This window comes from Haliaeetus albicilla, chromosome 3 (genome assembly GCF_947461875.1).
Source record: "Haliaeetus albicilla chromosome 3, bHalAlb1.1, whole genome shotgun sequence".
Classification (NCBI taxonomy): Eukaryota; Metazoa; Chordata; class Aves; order Accipitriformes; family Accipitridae; genus Haliaeetus; species Haliaeetus albicilla.
The window spans coordinates 30,616,689-30,640,453 of record NC_091485.1 but is presented as its reverse complement, the minus strand read 5'-3'; the positions used below and the strand labels follow the sequence as shown (position 1 = coordinate 30,640,453).

Below are 23,765 nucleotides of genomic sequence, written 5' to 3'. Positions count from 1 at the left end.
AAATAACTCTGCCTGGGCATTTGGCTTGGGTGAGCAATATTCTCTCTCTCTTTCCTTTTTTTTTTTTGAAGTGGTAGCTTATTCTGACCTAACGGGAAGGCTGCTGGGTGGCGCAGCAAAGGGGGCTTCTTGGAAAGTATTCTGGGTTGGGTTGTGACGTAGGCTGCTGGGGAAATCTGCCGCTCTCTGCCTCGCTGAAGTCATAAACCTGGGCATTCCCAGGGGCCGGCTTGTATTTGCCCCCTTGTCATCAGCACCGTCATGCCTGCGAGGAGGCAGAGGTGGGAAATTAATTTTAAGGAGTTTACAAATATGAAGATGGAAAGTGAAAGAGAAGCTCTGGACAGAGTTTGTTCCCTCTCTATGGTTTTTATCCACCGAAATGTTCTAGGTCTGCCTAACCTTCAGGTTATTTGGCAGATTTCTGTTCTACCATTAGATGACCGATTGCTAATCTCTGACCCCAGAGGGTACTGTAGATAAAATTTATAACAAAAATGTTGTCTAAAGCAGAAGTCTCCAATTAGGTCGATATTTTTTAATGTCCCTTCTACTTACTGAAATAATAATTTTGGAGATCTAGTAGGCAAGATCGTTTGTTCCTAAGACTACCCTTTTCACTGCAGGCTCAAAACTGTAAGCAAATTCAGTATTTTTTTTTAATTACATTGACTATGCTACTAAATAAAAAGGCTAACCTATATTTCACTTGATAGAATTTAAAAAATTAGGTGCTGTTCTGGGCCCCTGAAACACAAGACTCAGTGGCGATCAGCTTGTCTATTTTCTCTCACCTTTGCTAGGCCATGAAAGCCTGGAGTGCCACCTTGCATCCCCTCTTCTAGTTTATTTTCAGATCAAATAATCAAAATTTTTAAATCCTAATAAAATAAGGATGCTTGCTAATAAAATCAAGAAAGGAAAGTTAGCATGACCTGTCCTGAATATCTGTACATTACTTGAACAATGACATATAAACCCTTACAGAAAAGGTCTTGCATATAGGTAAAATTCCCTCCTGCTGGCCAACATCAATCTGTTATCCAACATAAATGAGAAAAGGTGACACTCAGCACTCTCATACAACATTCAGCTCTGAGAAACAAATGCTGCCCCCGCCCTAAACCCATGAATCTGGTGTCACTATCCCATCACAGGAGGCAGAGGAGTATTTAAGTAGGGTGGCAATGGTTTGTATGAGCTATTGCCAGGGCAGGGGCAGCACCTGCCAGGTGCTGAAGGCTCAGAAACAACCCCTTTGACATGACAGGGATGCAGCCCCTGGCCCACAGAAAGCCAGTGGCAAAGCTCCTCTTGACTTCAAGAGGCCTAGGGTTTCACCCCGCCGGGAATGGTAAGTTACCAGGGGGAAAGATGGGATTTTCATCAGGCAGTAATTGTTTGTAAGCCTTGAAAGCCCATTCTCTCATTTCTTTAATTCTTACTAATTATTTAAGAGTTTATTAATTTATGACCATTTAGAAACATCCCCAGTGTTTTTTTTTCCTCTTTCATTGTTATCCCATACATTTGAGCCTGTCCAGTCCGCAGAGAGAGCCACAAAGAGTAACAGATCCCCAAACTGTGAATCTCTCCCTCATCCTCTCCCTCTTCTTGTCCATCACTTGATCTCACCATAGGTAAAAGTAATTTCAATTTAATATTAATCACTGCTGGCAGCATGAGCGCTCCCTCTGCAGTAACAGGATGGATGAAATTACAAGTTGGACTCTACAGTCACAAGCTGGTCAAAAATAAGCAAATATTCAAATACTTCATTAGGAATTATTCTCTCCTTGAAGGTTTAAGATTTGCTGCTCAGCTTTGCTGTCAGCCAGAGAGATTTGCTCCTGATGGTGCTGTAATCCACTGCTGCTGGTAATTAGACATCATTACTGCTGCGTTAAAGGGAAAGAGAGAAGGAGAGAGGACAGGCTGGGGCTAATTAACTACTTGATTCTAATGAAAGAAAGAGAGCCTGATAGCAACTGGGAGGTTGCACCGGAACAGGCTAGATGTACAACACAGACTTAATTGAAGCAGGGGTGTCTTGCAGTCTCACAGTAGCTGAGGCTTGGCCTACTGTCATATTCTGTGGGCAGTAGCGCATGAGGTATTATTCTGTTTTTCCCTTGCCTGGTTGGGAAGTAGCTCAAAATCACAGGCCTACCTTCAATATCAAGTTTAAGCATGCCAGCAAGGAGAATGCATAGATGATTATGTGCTGGCCTAATCTATTTTACGGGTATGGTCTCCTCAAGAGCAACAGGAACAAATCAATTTCTGAATGTTCACATCCCTCTGTGGCCTAGGAGATGCACTTTTGGTCACCAGGCAACAACATCCCCTGCAAAACAGCCATTTTAGGTCCGGAGTGGGACAACACGCAGTAAGGTATTCCTATATGCAACCCAGTGAGTATCTCACTTCTGCAACTTTGCAGATTGCTCCTGTTACCACTGTAGGTTTTCTTTCATTAAGCCCAAGCTGGGCTTTATGAAAGTAGTGAAATTATGCCTAACCTAGACATGCTGTATAAACATGTTAGGCCAATAAATTTGCCACATGGCTGACAGTATCGACTTTTAATGCTTGGTACTTGCAATCCATCAGGAGTCGTGGAACTAATATTTCTAGTATACTATCTTTTCCAATGGTATACATGATTTTTATGGTGGATTTTTTGGTGTGTATTTTCTGCATATTTCTTTAACTGAAACTGTTTATCGATTGGCAACTTGAAAACAAATTTCTTTTCACCACTTTTCTTTCTCTTGTTTGATGTTGTCCGTAGACACAAATATGGCTCCTAAAATCAGTCTCGATTTAAAAGATAAATTCTAAAATAATGGCCCAAGGTGTATCAGCAGATTCTAAGCAGAACTTTCCTGTAAAAAAGAAGCGCCAAGATGACTGCAGGATACCTCTCACATACAGAATTTACATGGTATTAGCAAACTAATAGAATATAACCTCAAAGGCCAAGTTCAGATTGCCTTTATGTCATTATTAATTTGGAATGACTCCACTGACTTTAATGAAATCTCAAGCCTAATGTATGAATTTTCCTGTGTCTCCTTCTATATTTTCCAACTGTAAGCATAGAATGAACTTTTATTCAGAAACCAAATTTTGTTCAGTTTAGTTAAATCTTTAGATCCTCTGGGAGGATCTGGTACCTCTTCGATTGCTGCTAGCAGACCAGTGAGGGTCTTTGCAGGTGCGGGGCTCTACTACTGAATCTGATTACAGGATTTAGGGCTTAAGATTACAGGCCAGTCAGTTCTGTGGAACAGGCTGCATCCCAGCCCACCTCTTGTTCTGTTAGTGGTGAAGAATAGGAGGTGGACGTATGACTTTATGGTTCTTTTGATTTTGTATAAATGACTTTGTTTATGAACAATAGAAGAAACAGATCACAGTATAGATAGCTTATATGTCAAAATACGGTGCTTTAAATTATGTTTTAAATTGTTCATTGTTTTAGGGTATTTTATAGCAATCTGAAAATATGCAGCTTTGCTTCATTGCGTTCCTCCCCATTTTTGTAGCCATCAATATAAAAAATGAATAAAAGTGTTTGTCAAATATATATTGGTAGCTCTGTAGCCTACCGAACTGCCAACACATAATGGCAGTAAGTACCACAGAAAGGTGATGATGAGGGTGAGCTACAATTTATCCCAAGGTACAATTCTGCGGTAGTTTACAGTCCCGTTAAATGCACCTTCCAGGCTCAGAAGTGGTATTCGAGCCTTGCCATATCCACCCCGTTTTAACTGCCCACCACATTTTCCTTAACCCCTGTTCAGGTCTGCAGAGCTTCGTCTCCTCCAGTTACCCGCAGCCTCTGCCCTGCCATTTGCAGACCTCCCAGTGGACTCAGTGAAGAGGGATGCTGGTGAATCAGACAGACAGTGCTGGAAAATGGTCATAGCAGATGGAACAAAACCGGTTTAGTTGGCAACTCTGCCATGCAGGCATTCAGTGAAGTGTTCATGAATAAAGAGAATAACCCTGTCCTGAAATTTAAAGATGTTCAAGCGGCCATATATAAGACGCCATGTCCACGTGCCTGTGTGAGAGAGAGGCAAAGGGAGACAAGATCTGAGATTTCTTGGTAACAATGTTGAGCTAGAATTTTCCAAAGAACTATGAGCCAAAGAGAGCAAATTTTTAAAGAAGGAGCATTTTAAAGTGCTGCTTCTGTAACACTAGAAACTGTTAACGATACTTTAGAAACATTAAATAGGGTGTAGCAATACCATAACAAAACCTACTCTGATACATCCATCCCATGCATATAATGAGACAGGACGACAGATTCAGTGCTATCCCCTGGTAAAGGCCAGGCTTGTAGCTCAAAAGCCCCAATCTTTCCAGTCATACAAAATAAAACATCCCACTTTAATTTTCATGCTGCTATGAACCTTTGCCGAGAAGACTGAGGCAACAGTGAACTTGGTTCTTCGCTGTCTTACCTCAGCCTCTTGTCAGCAAAGCTGCACTGGATTCTGTCATGATGCAGTGTGGTAGGGACTCCAGCTCAGACACGTCAGCCCTGATTTTCTTTAGATGTACCTACTGTTGTTTCTGTGGCTACATAGCTATGTGATCAGTAGGAAATAAGCAGGCATTTGCTAGCAGGTTAGCGCTAAAATGGGCCGATGGGCATCAGTACAGCATAATGGGACTTTTCCTGATCTTTTTACGGAGAAAGTTTCTTTCCCTAACTTCTGGGGTGATCACAATTGCTCTTGTTCAATGATCTAGACACAAAGGAGACATAGTCCGGAGAGACTACATACATATGGGCACAGAAGGACTCCATGTAGAAAGGGCTTATCATGCAAACAGGGCCCTGGGGGAACAGGGCTAGTGCTAGTGCTGGACGAATGTTAATGGAGTTTATGATTCAAATTTCATTTTATGCTACAGAAATAAATTAAAATTGGCTGACATTGAACCGTGCATTTTTTGGTCTGCTGCTGAAAGGAGGCAACCAGCAGCTATTGGGTTTGGTCTGAAGGAAGCTATTTGGGTCCTGATCTTTCCCCATATGCAGGATACACCTGTTGAGAGTTTGTTGGTAAAAGAGGAACAAAACAAGCAGGGCAAATGTTGAGGAGAGATATAAATGAGGTAGATGCGGAGAAAGATCATGAGACAGCATGACAGGAAACACTCCAGGAGCATCATACCAGATTCTGCAGCCTCCCATGCACCACAGAGCATCACAGGAATCTTTTGTTCCTTGTTGAGTAGGTTGACCCTGGTCAACACAGCCTCCAAAATGAGTACAGCTTTCAAGGACGTAAAAGATGTTTTTATCTTGTTATGTCATTTTAAACCTGCCAGAAGCCTCTCTGACTTTAGAAAACTCAGGAGGTATTAACCGGTACATGAGAGTTGTTTGCATTGTCCTGCAGCAGCACTGAAAGTGATCCTGTAGCTTTCTTAAATTACCTTTTTGTTCTATTTAAATAGATGAGCCTTGAAACCTTACAGTTCCACTAGCAAGGTATTTTTTAATGGTTTATAAACATAAAATATCCAGGTAGGCACTGCCAATATCCAGGAGAGACTTGCTACAAGTTATGGCATTGAGCATTCTTCTGGATGCAAATGGATTTTCTTAGCCATGATCAACTTTATCACAGACAGTTGTACAGGCTTCTAACTGCTTATTCAATAACTCTGCAAGCTGCAAACCCTGACAGTTACTATGTGCATCTGCAGGGATTACAGCTAGTTGTTGAAATTGAATTGTAGGGTTTGAACCATTTAGTTGTATATGTGGATACTCTTCAACTTAAGGGGCTATCTGTAGTGAACATTTTACTTCATAAATCTGATCTATGTTAGACTTAACCTCAAGTAAAGACTTTTTCAGAAATAAATATTCTGTATAGACTTGGAAGGACAATTTTTATTAAATGACCTACTTGAGCCTAGGATGAAACTCATTCAAGCTTTTTCACTTGAGAGCCTGTAATTAAGCTCCTCTGGGAAATGAGAGGTTTTACATATTACATTGCCAGTAAGGTCTGTGTGTCTGAAAGTTTTGTAAATTTTGTTACCCCAAAGTTTTTAATATGACAAGACATGGATGCTATAACATTTTGCCTGTAGTGAGGAAAATTTAAGAGGTGAGGTCACTTGCACTTAAATGACTTACGACTCTAACTCACCATACAACTTTTAAATGGGTACATCATGTGATTGCTCTCTTTGTTGCCTCTGGACTAATACCACTACCAATACTGCCAGGTGGATTTTGTAGAAGACTTTTGTTCAAGGCAGATCCAAAGCTGAAGTAGCTGCCACTAAATCATGACCTACCTGTAGGGTAAAGTAGCATTGTGTTAGCAGATGGGAAATCAAACTTGTGAATGGGCTAATGCTCACTAGCCTGAGCTGATAGAAGATGAATAACAAGCAAGTAATTGTACAAGTATTGAGATACAGTAAGAGAAGAACAGCTAAGGTATGGCCAGAGGTTTCAGCAGACAGGAAAGACAAGGAGCATAAAAAGGTTTCACAGAACTTCATTTTTCAGCATGTATCTTCTCTATTGTAGGCAATGAGGAAATACCTGTCCTGGGTTTACATTTCTCAGGTGATGAAACTGAAGACCAGCCAGAAATAGAGAAATAAAAAAAGAGATGATTGATAGAAAATCAAGGTATTAAACTGCAGTGCATCACCAGGACTAATACAAATCCAAGAACACTGAAGAATGAAGTACCTAAAACATTATTAAAATCTGTCATTTGCCACTATATATGGCAATGATACTGGAGGATGGCAAAAAATGTACTAGAAAGAGAAAAAACAAGCTGGTAAAGATAGCTCATAGAAATGACAGACCAGTGAACCATATTTCAACACCAGAAAAAAAAAAGGCAGTAAGAAAATCATTAAAAATAGAGTTGTTAAGTGTCAATATGAACTGTACCTGGTTGGTGCAACTAGTTTGGATTTTGTAAGGGTTAATTATGTTCCTCTAGCCTGTCATGTTCAGAAGTCTTTTGGAAACAGTTTTCAGGTGCAACTTTGCTTCTGGCTTCCTTCTGAAATGAAACCAATCTGATAATGACTTTATTAAAGCAGGGTTGAAACTTTGGCTATGGTGACAAATTAAAGCTGGTGAAGAGTTGGGAAACCATAGGAAGTGTTTGAGAGCTATACAAATGCAGTCCGATGTGCGTATATACGCACACAATAAGTACATACGTATACATATACACACTGAGTGTATAAACTGAGACAAATGAAGAATTTTCAACACTGGATGGAAATGCAGATTAATTAGGTTAAGCAAGTCAAGGAAGAATGGGAGGGAAAATAGAAATATCATAACAAAGGAAAAAAGGAGAAATCATGGCAGGCAGAATTCCCTACAGACCACTGCCAGATAATTTACATTTTATGCCATTGTGACATTAGCTTTTTGAAAGAAAAGGAAGAATTCAAGCTTTTCAATCACATGTAAAATGTACAGAATTAGTATAACATCTTAAGGGAAATATTTAGGAATAATTTCAAACAAATCAATAAGCATCTCTTCAGTAAGCATAGCAGGTATATAAAAAAATCGGCATTAGGAAAAGTGTAGAGAATAATATTGAAAACTTACTCTTCTCATTAATTAAATGATATGTCCTCGCCTTTAATAACATGCTTAGTGTATTTACCTCATCTCTAAAAGGTCATGATAGATGAGAGGTCCAGGGAAGGTAACTAAGCTAATTAAAGAAAAGGGGTACTTATAAGAGAAATAGATTTTAATGGTTATATCACCCAGAAAGATGAACGTTAAAGAACATGCACAGTAGAAAACAGACATGTAAAGAGGTAGAAAGAAGCTGAGAGAAATGGTGTGGTGTAAATACCGATGAACAGCAGAGATTGAAAATTCAGCAGCCACCCTTTTTATTCCTACTCCATCTTCTAAGACTCTTTTGACAACCATCTCAAAAGGTAAATTCAAAGCTAGGCCATTGTTTCATAACCCGCAGTGTTGGGAGTGGAAAGTCTGCATTGTAGCCCCTAGAGAAACTCTGATTGATTCAGCCAAAATTTCTTCCAAGGATTTTACAAGAGAATGATAGTTCCGTGGCTCTTCTAAGGATGTAGTATGCTCTTCATGTCAGTTCAGCTTTGCTGGCTGGAGCAAAAGTCAGGACAAGGTTATGTTCCTGCCCTTCCCACTCTGTGCCCCTGGGAGCACGGGCATTGGTGAGGGATGGCAGTTACCTGCTGCCTTGCTGTTACCTGGTCTCTTGCAGCATCTGGCCAGGTGTTTTCCTATAAAGTGTCTATCATCGGGGTTAGTCATGTTCCAGCCCACAGAGTCAACACAAGGAAAGACTTGTTGAGGGTGGTGAAATCCCAGCATCTCCTCAGCCCTGTCCCCTTTGTACTGCATTTTAATATTGCTGGTGGTCTCAGCCTTCATGCTCTTGTTTCATGAATAGATTATTAAGTTTTAGGTATGTGTTCTTAGGTTGGCCGAAGCTAGCAGAGGAAAATAATTTGGTCATTATAGCACAATACACCTGCAGTTAGGGATTTATTTGTTTATTTACTAGTTACTGAGCTCTGAAACAACTTTTGCAGACTCCCTTGGAGACTGGGACTAGATGGTTCATTGGTCAGTTTGGCTGTAGCAGTTTCTATGGCTCATGGCTGTACTGATATTACTAGTCTGGAGGAAGGAAGGAGATCATCAAGTTTCTGAGCTCCAGCTCTATCCTATGTGGACCGGTGCATGAGATTATTGTGGTTTCCACAGAACGTTTGCGATGTGTATCACCTCCGTTTTCCAATTTGCTCCACTTGTGATGAGAAGTAATGTGCTGTTTTCACCTCCATATTTTTGTCTACTTGTGCTAGTTTTTTTTGTATTTGTTGCAACTATTACCAAACTCTTACTATGGTGGGAAGAAAAGAAACAAAGAGCAGAATTATTAGAGAATTAATTGCAAATATGAGAGGAGATTAGCTCATTCAAATGAAAATTTCTGGAAGACTTAGCTTTTGACCAGTCTGACCAGCAAGTGTGGCACATACATAATTAGATGACTCGTCCCATTGCATTTCTCAAGAAACTGCAGTGGAAAACAAAAAGAGTGTAACTCTTCCTTTTCTCCCTTAATCTAGTCATAGTCACTTTTTTTTTTTTATGATATCTTTTGATAACCTTTGTCTTTTTATATTCTGAGAGTTCAGCAAAGCCCCACGGCCATGGTTGCCATAATACTAAAATATTTCATTTGTAGCAAGCAAACAGTTCAGCCTTCTTTTAATGAGTGTTATATTCCAATTCCAGGCATCCGTCTAAAACTTGTAGTTCAGACAGACCACATCTTTTACCCTTTTTCGTCTCAATTTGGGCTTATCCAACAAAGAGATGGGATAGTAAGTTCTGTATGGATGCAGCAGCAAAACCCAGACCTTCTCAAAAAGACATATGTTGTAAACTCATTGTACTTTGACCCTGCTTTTTTAGAAAACCTACACAGATCCTCTGCTGTGTTTTACTAGTGCACAAGGCCTGGTTATCATTGTTTTGGTGTAACTGAGAGTTGAATTGGGCATACGGTGAGCTTTCAAGGTGTTAAATTTGCACCGAAGCAAATAATAAAGCAATATAAATAAAGCTGGGTCTAGAGCTGAATAAAGCTGGTTAAAATAAGACTACTTTCTTCCTTTTTAACTGCCCTTCTGTATAGCAAATTCTAGTATTATCCTCTTCAAATCAGCCCAATTTTGGCAAGATACATCAGACTTCAAGGAAACTATGGAACTGAAAAGATTGTTTTACCTGTATTCCTAACTGAACCTTACAGTTTCAACTTGAAACAAAAGGACTGCTTTCAAAAACTGAGTAGGAAAAAGCATTCCTAAATAGGAGAAAGTGGGTCAAATTTTGTTAGTAATAGTAAGTAAGTAGAACATTTTAATTAATAGAATTCTAACTTATCATTCAACTTTTAATGAATTTATACATAATTACCAGGGTGGTTTTTTAAGAAATTTAATTCTTAATAAATGTAAAGTCAGGAAAATTTTCACATATACAGACTTCAAAAATTTTAACAAATTTGCATTATCATGCTTGCTGTAATTTGAAAGCAGGCAAATACACAAAGTACAATATAGATGGTTATGTGAAAATATTTTAAAGTGAACTAGTACTTTGCCTAATAGTTCCAAAGAGTGAATTAAGACCTACAAAAGAGCTGAAAAACTGTAGCTGTAGGTAGTTGGAAGGAGTCAAGCCATTGAAATCTGTGAGGCTTTGAAGGACCAGTCCTGTCATCCTAAATTGCACTGGATGAAATGCCCTCCTGGGATAGGACCAGCAGCAGGTCTGTGAATCATTTTGTTGGCACAAAGATTATGCCCCTGTTTTGAAGACATAATGCAGCCCTTGGGTGATGTTTAGTCTTTGTAATGGCCAGTACCCAAGGGAGGAGTCCACCCACAAACCATCCGCCATGTGCACTCCACACCCCGATCAGTTGGTATCGGTTGACTGGGTGGCAATGACTGAATTCTCAATAGGATACGTTCAGATGAAGTTTTTCTATTTGCAAAGAATAATTTACCCATAACTGCTCTCTGTTTTGCCACAGTATATCCCAATGTGCTAGACCAGTGCTTAGTAAGTGTATAGACATGTTTATAAAATGTATAAAAATATCTAGAAAGGTGTAGTTACAGCAAGGCCCAATTCAGCTGTAAAATAATACTAGGAGCACCCTGCTCCCACCTCTTTGGTGATAATCTTCTGCAACGCCAGAGTTGCACTCATTGCAATGCACTGTACAGACAGTTCTCCGTTATAGAAGTCCCCATATTCTGATTGTTTAGGGATGGAAAAACCAAACTGGAGAATGGGCTTGATCTTAGTCCTTTAAACTCTCCATGTATTTGTCGACTGAAAGTGCATCTCTCATCTTGTCCTCTTCCCAACTAAACATACACAACACACACTCACTGTCAATTACACTGTTGAGGTTGTTTGTTTGCTTAAGTATTCTCCCCTTTCTACAGATATTGCATTAGGACATCTGCTATGGGGAGAATTCAGCTCTCTTTCCCTTTTCCCTCTTTGAACTATATTTGCATTAGAGCAATCCTGCTTCTAATAAGAGTGGAAGAAAAGTGAGATGAGAGAACAAATGGAGTAAAGCGTTAAAGCCAATCAACTAACTATAAACAAACTTTGGCTTAATAGCGCCCCATGAGCTCATCCTAAAGCAAGAAAGTCAGCTTTGGGAGAGGTGGAGGCTGGGGAAAGTAAAATAAGCACGGAAAACACATATCATGCATATAATAATAATAAGGACAACAACAATAATGAAGTAAACCAGTTAAAAAGGAGGCTGATGCTTCCTGTTAATTTGGTAATAAAACTACTATTGATCTTCAAAACCAGTATTTAAGCAGCTAAGCATACCTGTTGGCCACCTATAAGCACAGAACAACCTTAAGATACTAATTACCTAACAATTAAAACTGCCTGGAAAATGTGAGGAAGATGGAACATGATTTTTTGGGGTATTTTTCATGGAAATTTGATTTCAGCAAGATTTTTAATAAATTCTATGCCTGTTCCCTAGCATTTATTTCAAATTGGAGTTTATTAGTCAACATTTAATTTAATGAGTATCACAGCATGATATAGCAGAAAGTAGCTAAGCAGAATGTTGCTAGACACTAAAAAGCTTGTTGTTATACAGATATGCAAATAATTAATATAGGTGCTAGATACACCTCTCAGTTTGAATTTGAATGTGTTCGCCATTGTGTCATAGCCCCAATATCTATGTGATGTCTGCAGCACTACGCGTTTTCCTTGATCCTTGTCATTTGTCTTTGCTGCTGCAGATTATTATTTACTAATAGGCAGAGAACAGTTTTTTTCCTTGCGTTGCCTTTATTTCCAGGCCTCGAGGCCTGCTGTTTCTCATTTTGAATTCCAATCCAACGGCAGGTGCCAAGATTTAAATGTATATTATCTATGGGCAGTAGGATCAGCCTGTTTGTGTAACATCCGTTGAACTGAACCACTCACTGTGCTGGCTGCATTTTAATATTGTTAATCTTTCTTTGGAAGGCACGCTATTTTGGTGAGCAACCAAATGCAGTCTAAGCTGCACTCAAGAGGACATCTACAAATGGGTTTCTAAATCTAGGCTTCTGTAAAATTAAAAAAAACAAAACAGAAAACTTAAAAACATGTAACTGGAGAATCTATTAGGTCCAATCCACCCACAACCATCTGGACCAGTAAGTTATCTATCTTATTTATCTGAACAAAACTTTGGACATGACATGAGCAGAAATTAGGTGAATAAGTTGAGCTGAAATAATTAATGTTGTAAAATGTCCGAGGCCAAGAAGGCCGATTTTAAGAATTGCTGAATGACATTACCATAATAATGGGAAATAGACCATTTTAAAGGCAAAACCCTGTTCCCAGTGAAGTCAATAGCAAAATCCCACTGACTACAATAGTACTGGGATTGGTCTGCTAAGTAGCAAACCATGCTTTAAAAAGATCAATACTTCAATTTTACAAGGTAATATGGATAGCAGTATAGTTGCCTATTATCAGACCCCATAGTCTGTGGATTTTCTCTCTCTAATAGTACCGAGGTTCAGCACCTATCTTATGAATCATCGAAAGACATAAGCTGTTTCAGAGCATTTCCCCTGCCCCTAGCCGAGAAAGCTCTCCAGAGGCAGGATGCGCCGCACGGAGCGTGCCTCCATCAGCGCCGCACCGCAAGGATTGCTCTGAAATGAATGACTGCCTCGCTTGAAAAAAAAAAAAAAAGGCATTAATTGCTGCGGATCTCACTGTAGCATTTGATGCACAGAACTGCAATTCCAACTCTTAATACGTGTCAACAGAAACGCCCTGGAACGGGTCAGGTTCTCATTTCAAACCATGCCACAGAAAACACTGGCGACAGGTTTATTTTGTATTTTCCTTTTCCGTTTCAAGCGTTGCAGCGCTGTGATTCAAAGCAGAGCCGTATCCCACACGTTCGCCTTTACACAAAGGATATGCATCGGTTTTAACAGAAACAGAGGCACACTTTGGGGAAGGGGCTGCCCTTTTCCTCACCGGCAACGCAAGGCCAGCCAGACCGCTGTATTTTTATTCCCTGAAGCTCAAACCGTCCCTTTCAGTACAGCGGGTTTTCCCAGCCCCTCCGCCCCGGGGCACGCCGTACCCCAAAATCTGTGCGTGATGGGAGCTGAAGCGCTGAGAGGCCGCGTGTGCCGTGCCCCCCCCCCGCCGCCCCCGGGGCTGCGGGGCGGGCGGGCGGCGCGGTGACCGTGACTCCATCGGACATAATGAGCGCGGCGGTTCGGCAGCCGGCAGGCATTTCCTTCACCCCTCCCCCTGCAGCCATATGGTGCCGTAAACAACCGCCGCGCCGTGCGGGGTTGGGTGGTTGCTGTTGGTGGTGGTGGTGTCCTCCCCCCCTCCCCGCCCCCGCTCCGGCTTCTCCCCGCGCTGCGCAGGCCGCGGGTCTCTCCGGCGGCGCCGGCCGGTGCTCCGGAGCGCCCCGCCCCGGGCGCCCCTCGCCGGGGACGGCGTTGGGGCGGGCGCGGAGCGGCGCCGGCTGCGGAGGGGCCATCTGCCGCGGCCCGGGGTCCGGGGCCGCCGCCCCGCGGGAGGCAGCCCGGGCCGCGACGCCAGCTGGGTGCGGGGGCTCCCTCAGGGGCGAGGAGGGGACCGGGGCGAGGGCCGCCGCGCCGCCGCTTCCCCCCCGCCCGCACCCCAGCCCGGTGCCGGCTCCGCCGCCGCTGCGGCTCCATTAATTGACTGAGGGCCTGGGCTGGCATCGAGGGCACGGGGGAGGGGGGAGCGGGGACAGGGTGCGGCTGTGCCGCCATCGCCCCCCCCCCCCGCCTGTTCCTATGGTAACCGTGAAATACCGCCGGGACGGACACACACACACACGCTCGCACACCCGCTCCTCACGCCCACTCGCGGAGGGGGGGCCCGGCCGGGCCCGGCCACCGCGCCCTCGGCACCGCCCCCCCCCGCCGCGCCGCGCGGTTCCCATGGCGACGGGCTGCCGCAGCACCTGTGCGGCCGCCGCCGAGGCGGCGCAGAGCGGCTCCCGCCCGGCCATCGGCCCCCGCCCGGTCATCGGCCCCTCGCCTGCCGCCTCGCCCCCGCTCCCCGCCACAGCCCGGCCTGGCTCCCGCCGGGGCCCGCGGCGAGGCTGTGCCAGCCCTCCAGAGAAAGGGCCGCGGTCGTGTAGGGGTGGGGGGGGGGTCCGACCCGGCCAGCAGCCGCCATCCCGCGGGCCGGCGAGCCTCGGCCTGTGCCCCCGCGGTGGGCACCGCCGGCCCCGGGCAGCCGTGAGCCAGCACCCGCGCGGTTAAAGGTGCGGGCAGGTAATAACGTGAGGTAAAATTGCAGCTCCGGTGTATTTTCAGTGCAGGAAATCCCCTGTGCCAGCTCAGCGTGGTGGTTGCTGCTGGCACCGGGAGGGCCCGGAGTAATGCTAGCGCTGGAGATAGGTGGGTGATACCCTCCTCTGTCCTGAGCAGTCGTGTGGGCGGCCATGGGTGGATTTCTACGCCTAGCCTGCCCCGTTCCTGCAGAGTATGGGTGCTGGTGCGTGTACGCGGCGATACGGCCGGTACCTGTTTCATCGGGGCGGTCCCAGATGCGCGCAGCGCGCTTGCGTTATGGCTGTATAGCCTGCAGACATCACGGGCCTCCAGGAACTAGTGGTTTGACTTAGGGAGGCCCTTGTCGTTGGAAACAAGCCCCAAGTCTCTCAGGTAAATTCACTGTACCATGACGTGATGCCACATGAGACCCTGCTGGCGGATGTAGGGCTGCCCAATGGCACGGCAGCTACAAATACTTGCTGTAAATAGTGACATGTCATGGTTGGCATGACTTGAGGTGCAGGGAATGGAAATAAAACCTTGTGCCACTGTCACTCCTGATGTTCACCCTCACTTCTGCTTTTGCCAGAACCCAGCACTCGAGACACCTCTTGCTTACCAGCCCTGGCACTCTCTTACCATGTGGGCGTAGCTGTATGGTATGTAGCATAGTATTTAGTTATAGCTATCACTGAAAAGTAGCGCTGCTCAACTTTTGGCCCTCAAGGTACTAAACTGGCTATTACAAGCAGTCAAAACGTTATGGTATGAAAATGTGGTCTTGGGTCCCTGACGTGCAAATATTAGTCTGATGGTATACTTTAAAGCCAGGTCTGTCCCTCTAAAGAAGACTTGTGAGCCCCTTCCTCCATGTAGCTGAATGGGGCAGCCCAGGAATTGGGAAAAGGGGATGGATTGGAGGAATATCCTTAGCCCCACGTGCTAGAAGAGGTTTCTGTTTTAGCCATAATATAAGAAAACTACTTTTTATCAGCTTCACTCAGTGCTGGATTGCATATCATCGAATACAGCTGGAGGACTCCCATTGTCTTTAACTGAACATAGCTGAGACCTAAAAAGATAGTAAAATATCTGACCAATAATAACATCACCCATGAAAATAAAAATTTAATTCCTTTGTGAAAAACTAACCACAAACCCGCATCTGTGTCTTAAAGACGTTAATGTAAAAAAAGAGCAGGAAACCTTCTCTTCCTTTATAGATGTTAAAATAGCTTAAAAATAGAGTCTTGTCAACTGTTACAATTTCATTGTGAGTCCCATGGTGTTTGTCATTTTTTCGTAAAAAATCCCATCTCCAGTCAAATGCTTGTGAAAATTCTACTTTTGTGTTAAAAAAATTACACAAAAATCATTTAGTAATCCCCATAGCTGTATAGAAAAGATTGTCAGTCTTAGCAACAACTCCCTGTCAAATCTCAAAATCTCTCAAGGGCCATGGGTATTTCATTATCAGCCTTTTGACTGATGAGTGTATAAAATGCTAGTGGTTAGTGTGGTTCTAGAGACTGATACTGTTGATTTATAAACCATGAATGGTCTTGCAGACTGCTGTTTGAGAACTTTCACTTTAAACTCTGCCAATGTCCCAAGTAGACCCTGTAGACTTAGAACCGAGGAAACAAGTGTGGTTTTTCCTAAATCATAAGATTTTTCAGACCAATTTAATGATTTTCCATACCCTATTTCATTAATGGAAATATCAGTTAAGTAATTATTCTTAAAAAAAGGCCATAAATACGAAAGACGAGAAAACGAAAGATATAATTTCAGCAGAATCTTTTCAACATAATGCCTAGTAAGCGCTTCGAAAAAAATTTCAGAAGGTGCTCAAAATAACAAAAACAGACTAAAATTTAATTACAGAGATTGGAACACTGAATGTATCTTAAATTATATAAAGCTCAGCCTCATAATAGGGGAGTCTAGAAGCTTCAGTTTCTGAAGTTTACAAATCAGATTGTAAAAGCTTAATATGAAAAAAAATTGCATGAGTATGCTGTACCATAAAGCAAGCTCTGGAAAAGGAGAGCATTCTAGTAAATGCCTTGCTGAAGACCGTATTTCCCAGGTGCCATCTCATCAAAACTAGGAGGCATTCCTTCTGCTGCAGTACAGGAGCACAGGAGGATCAAATGTGAAAGCAACATCAGTGCCATTATTTCTTGGCCCCATAATTCTAATGGATTGACTTCTGTGGGACCAAAAATGCAGAATAAATTGCTACAATATCTACAGCATCAATAACTCGCAGGAATTAATTCAGAGATTTTTGTATAGCTTGAGTTATACATCGGTTGAGCTAATCATAATGGTTCCTTCTAAACCATTATGATCACCACCACCATAAAAAGAAGCATGGCCAGCAGGTCAAGGGAGGTGATTCTGCCCCTCTACTCCGCTCTCCTAAGACCCCACCTGGAGTACTGCATCCATCACTGGAGTCCTCAGTACAGGAAAGACATGGACCTGTTGGAGCCAGTCCAGAGGAGGGCCACAAAAATGATCAGAGGGATGGAACAGGTCTGCTATGAAGAAGGGCTGAGAGAGTTGGTGTTGTTCAGCCTGGAGAAGAGGAAGCTCCTGGGAGACCTTATTGTGGCCTTTTAGTACTTAAAGGGGGCTTATAAGAAAGACGGAGACTTTTTACCAAGGCCTGTAGTGATAGGACAAGGGGCAATAGTTTTAAACTGAAAGAGGGTAGATTTAGGTGGGACATGAGGAAGACTTTTTTTTATGATGAGGGTAGTGAGACAGTGGAACAGGTTGCCCAGAGAAGTTGTGGATGCCCCATCCCTGGTAACATTCAAGGTCAGGTTGGATGGGGCTTTGAGCAACCTGATCTAGTTGAAGATGTCCCTGCTCATTCCAGGAGGGTTGGACTAGATGACCTTTAAAGGTCTGTTCCAACCCAAACGATTCTGTGATTTTATGATTCTGTCTCTGTAACTCATGATACCCAGTATAACTGAGGTCTGGAAAAGAGGAATGCAAACAACAGGATGCTAGACTGGATGCTGTCATCTTAATAGATTTCTTTATTTCAGTGAATATGCAGAGCTGAAACAGATACACTGAATGGAGAAGGAATGTCTGTAAGCTACAAGTGGAAACAAGGATACAAAAAAAAAAAAAAAAAAAAGGAGCATCTGACCAGAAAATCTAATAGGAAAAAATTAAATGGAGCAACCCTTTTTGCTTCAACATCCAAAATCTGAGGGAGTTTCAGAAAGATTTTTTGGGGCATCATCGGAAATCATAAAATGTGTCTGTCAAAAAGCCTGAAGAAAAAGTATTCCTGACCCCTGGAGGAGAGTGCAATGATGGCATTGTGTTGTGAAGTACCCTCAGATGGCAGGTTACTGTTAAAAATGACGGAGCAAGACAGGAAATAGGCTGTAGTGGTGAATAGGTAGATGGGATAAAACCCCAGATACAGAATGAAACCCCATCCTAAATGCATTGTGCCAGCTTGTGACAGCTACCTCAAGGGTCTGTTCGTTTTTCTTAGGCAACGTTTGCCATGCCAGCAAAGTATTATTGAATCAAATTGAATTTAATTTCACACACCCCCATACGTAAAAAACAAACACACATATTTACCAGACATGCAGCTGTGCCTGATGTCTCCCCAGAAAGCAAATTCCAAGATACATGCAGAATACCCCCAATGAAAAGTTATGCTAGAAATTATTTGATTTGATGGGAAATTGCTGTGTCATTTCCTTTTAAAGACTGTAGCACTGAAAATACAGTACTGTAACAGGCTATTTGCACAGAATGGAGCAGGGCTTGTCTGCGTGGTCTTTTTAAACATCTTTGTGCCGATCCATGCTGATTTGGCAGCTGTAGACGTAGGATTTTTGAATTTAGAGTTTTCCTAGTGAGGGAGAACTGGCCTTGTATGTGGTTTGGGTAGCAGGTGTTATTCATCAATAAAGTAATAGCATATTTCTCTTAGAGCAGACAAGGCTTAAATGATGTAGATAAAGTACATATTCAGTCCACATAGCTGACTCCATCTGTTGGTGCAAGTGCTGCAAAGCCTTTTAGGTTATTTGGAGATAGTGGTTGCTATAAAGTGCAAGCAAATGAGTGGGTGCAATGTATTTACAAAGAGAGAGATGTGATACAAGAATTCCTACTACACTGGCATCCTTGATTTTACTAAATGTTTCATGATACACATGATCTCCTTCTGCAGTGTGTCTTGGGAAATGTAGTCGAGGAAGAATCAAGCCTGATGTAAGGAAAAGGTGAAGGTTTGAGAAAAGCAAATTGCAGCTTCCTGTAGGCACAGCAGCATCTCAGAAGATGCAGTTTAATGTTGAATTGATGCAGAAAAAACCAAAATATTGCATTTGCAAATTCAGTTCTTGCTAATATTTTATTCAGCAGAATAAAAATGTTGTCATTCATGTTGTCATCAACATGAAAATAGACATTGGCTCTCCTTGTAACATAGATTTAAAGCTTTATACCCTTAGCCATCTCTAACATGTATGTGAAACTGTGATCTCTGTATCAGCTTTGCTGTGGAACTAACACTGATGATGGTGTGTCCCTAGTCCTTTGCAGGCAGAGCATAATTTTAGAGAGAATAGAACAATTTGGGAGGTTGAGCCATAGTTTATTAAAATCAATGTGAGTCTTCAATGGGATTTTTAATTACGTTATTATTCATGAAGAAAGAATGTGCTGGACCCCTTGCAAGGGAAGCTGGTTTTGGCAGGAGCAGAGCAGGAATTAGGAGCTACGCTGGAACCAAGGCAATGATACGGCAAAGCCTTAGGGAGGTGATCACCTGTTTCTCGCTGCCACTGAGAGGCCCTTGCTAACTCTTTCTCAGCAAGTATGATCTGGTATGGCAGAGAAACTCTATTCCCCAAATGAATCCTAGAGAGTGTTAGTACCACGTCTGTCTTCCAAGTGAACATAACTAAGGAACAGCGGCACAGCAGTCTGCAAACCTTTTGTAGCAGGCAGTTGGCATGGGCTCAGCCAAAGATTCTGTGTTTACCTCTACTAGTCTGTAAAATAGTCTCTCGGAGTGTTGAAAGCTACCTCAGAAGAGTCATTTAACACAAGACAGAAGAAAATACATCATGAACAACAGAAGACAGTCCCTTTTCTGTCAGGGGATGGGCTAAGTCACCGTTTGATTTTTCTTTCATCTGTAACGTCCCTGATTTTGTACAGTACTATTCATCTCAAGAGATCCCATAGCGCATTGCAAGCTAAACTGTGAATTACAACTGGCTCTGGGTTGGATGACCATATCCATCAGTCAAACTGTACACAGCATGTGTATGTAATGAGAGGAGGAGAAACATTATTGTCATTATTATTACTGAAGACATCCAAGTGCTGTGTCCCATTATCTTAATACAGCCAGTATACACAGAGGAGCGAGAAAATGGGCAGATCACTTAATATTGGTGAATTATGGTTTTGCTACAGTTTCAACACAGTAGTTTAAACTAAGATATTGGGAGACAGAGCACCAAATTCTGGTGAACCTGATGAATAATATAGTCATTATAGCGTATTTAATACATAATTGAATTCTAATGCTATGTTTCAACTTGTCTTCCTGTTCTGGTAAACAGCTGAGAAATTTAAAACTTTATTCCTTTTATATAAAGAAAGAAAGTGCAAGTAAGGATACATACTCACAGAAAAAAATGTTAATATAGTGCTTGGTTCGTGTTTTGAGCACAGAATTGTGCTAATAATTACGAAGATTCATATGGTTTGCATATTTACTGTTGTAGGTATGAAAGAATAATCATGAACTTTAATTATACAGAGCAGACTATTTCATCTGCATCTTTCCTTTTCTTTCATCAGCTGTGCTTTACGTATACTAATATTAGCATGTGAAGCAATACTGTATGGTAGTAAATTCACGGGCATGCCTAGATTAAGGCAGAGACTTGCAAACATCTGATTAATAGGGAGTCTTCAACTTGCAAATAACTCTGATTTCCAGTCTTCTATCATGCATCAGATGTTGGGTAAATCTGATTACCTACTTATTCAAAACACCTATTTTTGCAGTATTGTTGAGGAAATAATATGTTTTCCTTCATTATTTGATTGTTTCTTTAATTCTGTTAAGAAAAAAAAGGGATGGTGGACAGCATCATTAGTGATCAGAACTGGGGTGTACCTCTTATCTTCACTAAAAAAATCAAGAAGCTGATATTTATGAAAATTAAGAAGCCAAATTTATCCAATAAAACAGCATTTGCAAAGTCAGTGTTGTTATTTGTAGTTACCGTTTCTGTGAACTGTTTGCTCTTTAGGGCACCCTCCATATTTGATGCAGGAAATGTTCTGTGTAAAATCTTTGTAACCGAGTATCTAACCCCTTTCTACTAGGAATTTACAGTCTAGACATCTATGTCTGTTTCAGTTTCAAAGCAACATAATAAAGGAAAACAGTTCCATTCACTCTGCTGTTTTATAATCAGTGATACATGTGCATGTTAGGTAAGACTGCAAAACATTTAAAAGAAAATTCGTACAGAGGCATATCTTTTAAGGATAGGCTTTCGAAGAAGGGGACTGCTATGCAGTAAACATCTGAATGAAGGACACAACAAGCATGAACCCACTGAATTTCATTGCCAGTGGCAGAACAGACACAGATTTTGATTCCCAGCCCTCAGATGAGTGGTGGTGCCTGGGCATGCCTGAGAGAACATGCACACAGACCCTGTGGAAATTGCTAACCATAAATCTGTTTAAGCCCTGAAGAAAGTGTTTGGACTGCATGAAGAGCTGCAGATAGACTGAGAGAAGAGCAAGGGGGAGAAGAAGTAAGAAGTAGTGGGGAAAATGCATTTTATTTTGCCACTTCTGTAAGAAGAACCAATATCACTCCCACAAACATTTAAGTGGAGTATTCTCACTGGTTTCAGAAGGGCATTAAGTAGGGCAAGAAAGACTTATGTTCTTACAGTGCTTCTTGCAAGAAAGGTTGTTAGAATTTATTTAGAGAAAAACTGAGTCTACTGGGTCTTCAAAGAAGTTCAGGAGACTGTTTCAGATGCTTGTATTCTCTTAGTGCATAACCCTACAGGCCAAACAGAGTTTGGTGGGCTTTCATGAAGGTTCATCATGTGTACCATTAGCAAGTGTTTTCTATCACACAAACAGCTTCAATGTAATATTTGATACAGAAGAACTTTCCTTCTAGAGGAGACTACCAAAAGGATTTGTAAAGGCTCCCTTTTTCAGTCACTGCCACCATTTTTCTCTTAGATTCTTTTTAGATATATATTTCATTTACGTCACTGTAGCAAAAATTAATTGGCAAGGTGAAACTGTAGATCAGTGTTGAAATTTTCTCCTAAGCAAAGTCTGGTTAATATTGACTTCAGTGTGCAGTAGCAGCATGTTTGTGCTGAATGGTGATATGAACTCTCCATCTGCAGATGTCAGCCTCCTAACTATCACACTGGTCAGGACTGAACATATGCTTGAGCAGTGTTTTTCAAAACTTGGTTCTGCTGGCAAGGATTGGCCTCTTCATGCTGTGGACTTTGTTTATGGTTGAGGAAGGGAGGAAGAAGAAAAGGAGAAAAAAAGTGGTGTAAATGATCTGACTATCTGCATCAGTGTTTCGTCACAGAAACACAGGTTTTTGAATCTGGCACTTGTTCTTGCCTAGGTTACCCAGGAGGGAAAAGTGCTCTTGGGGTGTGTGTGTGGGAAGAATTGGGGAAATGTAATTTAATTAAAGAAAAAGCCAACAAATAAGTTGTTAAAGAGCCCCACATAAGTCTGCTGAGGTAATTTCATTTTGTAAAACCTGATCTGTGGACACACACACAAATATTAACAAAACTAATAATTAAAAAAGCAATATTCTTTATTTACCAACTGCTTTAGTTTTATGATACTTTTGACTGCACAAGCTGTCCCTCAAGTCTGAGATAGGATCAAAAAAGTTGTTTTTTTAATGTATTTTTGGAAGGATAACTTGCACCCCTCATAATGAATTTTTCTGAAGAACATGATCAGATATTTGGTTCACAGCATTTGCTGGCTACACCGAAAACTTGTTGTCAGTACCTGACATGACATTTGCTGTTTCTGTTTCAGACCTGGTGGAGAGATTGTGTATCCAATGTTTTGCCTGATTTTTCTAGATACTGCGTTGCTTCATCTGAGAACAGATCCTAGTTCTCCCTGCAGTTCCTGCTTTGCTTATGTTTGTAGGTCATCAGGGCTGTAACAGCACTACTGCTAAAACTGCCTGCATGCAGAAGTCAGTGTGCCAAGCACAGACCCATGCATTCAGTTTTGTACTAATCTGACCACCAAGTCCCCAGTGGCCACTCTCCCTGGTCAGGTAACATTACTTGTGCAATTACAGCGAGCCCCTTGGTAATCCCTGCCCATTTGTCCTTGCAGAAATCTAGAGGGACCTCCATTAGAGGCTGTTAGTTTATACTCCAGGAATATTTAGTCTTGGAAGTATCTCTTTGCTCCCTGCAACAAACAGCTGTCTTCCAGTGGGAAGTATATTGGTAATGTGGCCAGAGAACCAGGCCACACGTGGAGCACGGGGCGCCCTGGAGACTCCTGTCCCCTTTGGCACTGGAGCAGGGGACAGTTGTCATTATTCTCCACTTTGCCTCGCAAACAAGGTTGCTGAACCAGCCCCTGGGTTATGTCGGCACCAAGGTTTTGTACAGGTGATGCAAAGCCACTAATGTTTTCTCATCAGTCCCTGCCATAAGCTGCCTGTACAGCACCAGTGCAACTTAAAATCTGATCCCCAGTGTTTTTACTGATGTTGCTAATGAGGTTACCAATTAATGGCACCTAACAGTCTGTTGTAGCAGTGGTTTTGGTGATGGAGACAGCTGTCCTCTGGGAACTATGCTGAGATTGTGAACTCATTTTGTGTAAGCAAGTGAACAGCTGTTGCAGAAACATCGATGGGAGATATTAGGTCACACACTTCATCTCCCTGCCACCCCAGGGCTATTCCTTGCAGCAGGCAGCAGGTGGAAGGTGGAAGAAACTTCAAGGGACAAAAGCCCTTGCTGGAGTTGGACCCAGAGATCTAGACACAAAACCACTATATCCCATTAGCAGTCTTCTGATCCATCCTGTTCCCCTGACTTTTTGAAGTATTTTACCAATTAACTAGGATTTTGAAGCAATTTTTTATTTTCTTAGGAGTTTTGTCCACTGAGCTGTGTTGATCTGTGGTGTGGTATCCTCTTGGCACCTGATTCCAATATGTAACTCTTGGCACCTGCATATTACTTATGTATTAAAAAATC

At 42.1% G+C, this 23,765-nt stretch overlaps 1 protein-coding gene across 4 annotated transcripts in view; it reads left to right on the top strand.

Annotated features, from left to right (window-relative positions):
- The window catches only part of NOL4 (nucleolar protein 4), a 197,502-nt gene that overhangs the window by 1,725 nt on the left and 172,012 nt on the right, over positions 1–23,765 (top strand). The window lies entirely within an intron of this gene.